Below are 6000 nucleotides of genomic sequence, written 5' to 3'. Positions count from 1 at the left end.
CAGGCCAACATGGCTACCCACCTAACTATCCAACTAAAACTAGATTAATGGAGGATAGGTCCATCAGTGGCTACGAGCCACAGTGACTAAAGGGAACCTCCATCTTCAGAGGCAGCAAACCTCTGAAGACCTCTATGAGGGGGGTAACATCAGGGGAAGTCTTTGACCCTATATTCTGTTGTTAGCCCTCCACAGCAACTGGTTGGCCACTTTGTGATACAAGATGCTGGACTGCGTGAACAGCTGGTCTGATCCAGCAGGGCTCTTCCAATGTTCTTATTGATGGGTATATTAGTTAGCAAAGTTGCAGGATTGCGCAATGGCCATAATAAGTACACACTCCAGTGTTTATCTCTAGAAAAATACTTTACTACATAAAAGAAAAAAGGTCACAGTGATAGAAAATAAAGAATGGCTATCTGACTACATCTTGCAGGCTAGAGAGACTGAGAAAGGCTACGTTGCACTGTTACATCTTAGACTGGCTTGTGTGAGCACCGAACAAAGAGCAATAAAACTTCAGTATATCTTTCTAGCCGATTGCCTCCCAATAAACTGGTTGCCCAATAGAGAATCCCACGTCTTCTTCATTAAAGATAAAGGCGCTCATTTCTATAGTGGAAAACTTCACTCAACAGCTAAGTGGTTACATGCAAATAAGTTTACTAAGTAACATAAACAACAGTTTAACTCTTTCATGACTGAACGCAGAACACTTGCTAATTCCCAGCACTTATGAACATAGTTTGTTACTTGTAAAGTTTTCTGTTTTGCAGATCTCAGAAGTTAAGCCCGGTTGGCCTTGGTTAGTAATTGGATGGGGGATCTCTATCAAAGACCAGGGTTGCAGAGGCAGGCAATGGCAAACCACCCCTGTTAGTCTCTTGCCATGAAAACCCCGCCAGGGGTCACCATAAGTTAATTCTGTCTTGAGGGGTCTCTCAGGGGGGTATGAAGTACACTGCTGTGTATTCGCAAATATTATTGCTTAATAGTGTGGATTTAAGCAGGGCTACACTCTTCTAAGGCCACTGAAGGCCTCAGAAGGGTCTAATTTTGCTGAGAATTGCACTGCAAGCCTCTCTGACAGAATAGTGCCAGTTGTCAATCAGTATAAAGCAGTGGCCTTTTTCTCCTGTGTATGGAGGCCAACATTTCTCATTGGTTAAGCCATTTGTTTTGGACAAGAGGGGGAGTTTGTTACTCTTTGGGTGGCTTTAAACAAGTCAATAGCTGTCAGGTTTGTTCCCCGATCTGTACAATGAGAATAATAGTGACTTGCCATTTCAAGGATATTGTAAGACCAGAGGAGGAAGCACGTACACCTTAAAGTATGCTATATAAATGCATAATAATTCATAAAAGACTAATCTGGGAATTTCAGACATTTGAGAAAACCATCACAAAAAACAATCACTGCAAAACAACATGGTTGAATCTATGAAAAGCAGACTTGCTAACCTGCTGGAGGCCTCTATTTTAGAACTTTTCGAGAGAATTTTATTTTTATCTTTCTACTGCACAAATGGTGAACTGCCTTCTGTTCTCTGTTCCAGGAGCTGAGATGGCATCTGTAGAGAGCAGTTATTCTGGATTAACTTGGCTATAGCTAAGAGCCAAATTTCTCTCAGCATGTGTAAAAAGACAGGAAATTTGTACCGTTGAAAATTGTATATATAAAGCAATAAGAGTGCTTTAAAATCTTTGTTTATCCCACAACTAAACATGTGAGGCAGATTTTTAGCACTCTCTTTTAATAGGTTAGGATGAAAGCTAGTGACTTAACAAATGCAGTATTTGGGTCTCATATGGGAATTTAAAATATACTTTATCATATTTCAAAAATGTTTATCAAGCTTCTACCTAAGATTATATTGGCTTGCAATCATTAACAAAACATTTTTAAATACAACAAATCAAACTAAAACCCAGCCTTCCATGTGCTACAGCCATTAGAGTCAGGAAAGAATTTTCCTCAAGGCCAGATTGGCCAGGAATCCTGGAGGTTTTTTGGGCATAGAACAAGGGTCACTGAGGGAAATTGGGGGGGGGGGGGAGTTGGGTTGCCAGGCCCCCTCGATCTCCCAGCGGGAGATTGGGGCCTGGCTCTTACCTGAGTGTGGGGGGGGTGCGCGCACGCTCTGATGTCACTTAGTGACATCACCACGCAACCCGTTGGGCCGTGGATTTGGCCCATTGTGGGCCCCTGCGGAGAGCAGGAGCATTCCTGCACTCTGTAGGGGCCCACAACGGGCACAATCCACGCCAAAACGGGCCCAATCCGCACCCATTTTGGCGCGGATTGGGCCCCATGGAGCATGGGAGCATTCCTGCGCTCTGCAGGAGCCCACAACGGGCCCGATGTGCACCAAAACGGGCCCGATCCGCACCCATTTTGGCATGGATCGGGTCCGTTGTGGGCTCTTGCGGAGCGCAGGAATGCTCCCGCTCTGCACAGGGGCCCTGATCCAGGCCGAAACAGGCCTGATCCTGGCGGCTGCCGTGCGCGGGGGCGCTCAGCTCCTCGGGGGGGCATGCATTGAAGGTGTGCACCCCCGCTGGCCAGGTAGGTGGGGGCAGGGGTGGGAGGGTGGGTCTGGCACCCTCCCGGGGGTCTGGCAGCCCTAGGGGGGAGATAGCTGTGAATTTCCTGTGTTGTGCAGGGGGTTGGACTAGATGATGTTTGGGGTCCCTTCCAGCTCTATGTTTCTGTTTCTTTGCCCCCCCAAAGAAAAAAAAGACTCAGTGAAAATCAAATAAACCACAGACATTATCACAAAACTACTAAGCCCAAAGCTTTTTGAAATAAGAAATAATTCATGAAATGTAACCAGGGTAGTTGCTTTTTGTACGTGCTTTGGAAAAGTAATGCTTGAAGAGAGAGCAAATGTACCTCACAGAAAGAAGGCACTTCCAAAAGAAGGTGTTGAGTTAATCTCAGCTGGTGGGCAGGTCTGTATAGGAGAGGCAGTAATTTATCAGTGCAACCCTAACCGTAGTTAATCCACTGAAGTCTATGTGCATAGAAGTGTGTAACTCTTTTTAGAGTAACACTGTATGTGTCCCAGATGAAAAACGGTTTTAACGGTTAAAACAAACACCTTGAATTTTGCCTGGTAGTGGGTAAGAAATACATAAGAATATAAGAAGAGCTCTGCTGAATCCAAATGTGGTCCATCTGGACCAGCTTCTTGTTTCACATTGGTCAACTATTTGCCCTGGTTGCGGTATATTTATTGTATATATATACAGGGCTCATTTTGAGGGGGAACACGCAGGAACACAGTTCCAGCAGTTCCCCAAAGAGGTCACGTCAGGTGGCCCTGCCCACCTGACTCTTGGCTATTTTGGGCCCATTTCACCCTGGATTGGGGCCAAAACAGCCCAGATCGAGCCTCTGATGGGTGGTGGATCACTCTCCCACTCAGCAGCGGCTCGATCCTGACCATTTTGGGCCCCTTTTTGGCCATTTTCAGCCCCTTTTTGCCATTTTGGGCCCAATTTTGGCCCTGAATGGCCAGGATTGGGTCCAAAACAGCCAGGATAGGTGAGGTCAGGGGGTGTGGCATATGCAAATCAGCCATGCCAATGACACACTTCCGGTGATGGCAAGGGGCGTGGCATATGCTAATGAGTTCCTCCAGCTCTTTTTCTACGAAATGACCCCTGTATATGTGTATATGTAGTGGAACAGTCTGCTCCTCCTCTAATATCTCGGTGATTTAGTTTGGTCCTATTGGGTGGAGTTCTTGTTTCAGTTTCCAGTTTTGTAAGTTACCTGAAATTGTCAATTTCAGGTAATATTTTGAGCCAGCTTGTCTCTGCTGAATGGACCTGAGGATGAGTGGCTGAGTGAGTACTCTAACCTGGGAACCCACAGCCAAAGGGGGACATTACAATGGAAGGGCACCAAACGGGGCATAGGGCAACAGCTATAACATTTGTTTATGTACAAGTACAGGCAATGCCAGTTAAAAGATGGGCCACTATAATAGGGAAAATAGATATTTGATAATCCATATAATAACAGCAGCAAGAATAGTATATGCCAGATATTGGAAAAATACAGATATACCAACAAAAGAAGAATTGATAGAGAAAATCTTAGAGACAGCAGAACCGGACAAACTGGCAGAATTAATAAAAGAAAAAAACAAACATGATGGGAAACAAAAATGGACCCCCCTCTATAGATGGGTTGAACGGAAGTATAACATAGGGACATAACTGTATTTTAGCCAAACACAATTAAATGAATAAGGAAAGAAAAAAAGTACTAGAATTAAAGAAAGTAGACTTACAGTGATAATAGCTTAGTGGAAAATAATATAATTATGATGGAATTTGTAGAGATGAAATGAAATGCATGGTATATATCATGTAACCCAAAAATGTAAGATTTTTGATTAATTTGCTATCAGAATAAGCTGGAACTAAAAACTAATTAAAAAAAAAGATGGGCCACTATACTGTGCAAGTTTCTCGGTTACCTTCAAAGTTTTACCAGTCGAGATTGTAATAACGGTGTTCAGAGAGGCAAGCTGGTTCTTGAATTTCTCTCCATCTAAAGTTATGCATCTGACCCAGTATCTCCTATAGGTATCGTTCTGTAATCAGCTCAGGAGACTACAGATCCTTCTTGTCTGGAACAGAGTCTGGAATAGCTTTTTTCTGGGAAACGTTAAAAGCCAGAACAGGCTGGAACGGGCATTAAACAAATAGTGGTACCACAAAAGACCATGGGAGGTGTTAAAGACACTAGAGAATAATATTTTAGAAATGAAAACACAGAGATAGCATGCTTTTATTAACCCTTTCCCTGCCAAAATGCTCCCAGAACACCACGGAAAAGGCTGGAACAGGCACTAAAGATACGTTAGTGTCACAAGAAACAGTGGGAAGTAATAAAGACACCAGCGAACAATATTCTATACAGGAAAACATGGAGATATCAGGCTTTCACTAACCCTTTCTTTGCCAAAATGCTCCTGGGACACTATGGAACAGGTACTAAATAAATTCCAGTTCCACAAAAAAACAGTGGGAAGCATTAAAGAAACTGGAAAACAATATTTTAGACGTGAAAACACTGGACTATAATGTTTTACTAACCCTATCCGTGCCAAAATGCTTCCAGAACAGCACAAAACAGCCTGGAACGGGCACTAAAGAAATGCTAGGACCACAAAAAAAAAGTGGGAAGAATTAAAGACAATGTGGCCTGGAGCGATGGTATTGGTTACCAACAGTTCTGGAGAAAAATGTCTTGTCCCTTTAATACAAGAAATGGGCAGTTGAAGCTTTTTGTGCTATGAAGCGGCTAGGAGCCTCTTAAAGACAGGATATATGTTCCTATGAATTTCAGGTGGCGCTTTTTGGCCCCCCTTTCCACTGGGATTGGGGCTGGAATGGCCAGGATTGGGTTGGTGCTGGGCGGGGGAACCCTCCCTTGTGCAGCACTGACTTGATCCAGGCTATTTCAGCCCTGATCCAGGCCCAAACAAGCCCCAAATGGCCATTTTGGGCCCCTTTCGGCCTGGATTGGGGCCCAAACGGCACTGATCGTGTCACTGCCAGGTGGGGGAACACTCCCCCCCTCTAGCAGCAGCCAAATTCCGGCCATTTTGGCCTGGTCAAGGGGCGTGGCCTATGCTAATGTATTATGCTAATGAGTTATGCTAATGAGTTCCTTTTTCTACAAAATGGCCCCTGTGCAAGCATAAGTCTCTGAAAGAAACTGGATGGAACTTAATTTCATCTTCACCTCCTGAAAGGCCTCCCCTAAGGCTCTGTTAATTTCACCTCTCTGTCTCTGTCTTGTTAAACTACTCTTCCTAGTTAACATTGCATCTCCCAACACATGTTCTTCACGTGTCAGATGTCATATGTAGAATGCCTCTCAGTAAGAGACAAGGCGTTATAATGAATCCAGCACTGTAGTTAGAAAGCATATTAATGCAGCTGCAAAAAAGGCCTTTTCCCAACTGAGACTAGCCTGGA

The sequence above is a fragment of the Eublepharis macularius genome, chromosome 11, assembly GCF_028583425.1.
Source record: "Eublepharis macularius isolate TG4126 chromosome 11, MPM_Emac_v1.0, whole genome shotgun sequence".
NCBI lineage: Eukaryota > Metazoa > Chordata > Lepidosauria > Squamata > Eublepharidae > Eublepharis > Eublepharis macularius.
This window is presented reverse-complemented; position numbering follows the sequence as displayed.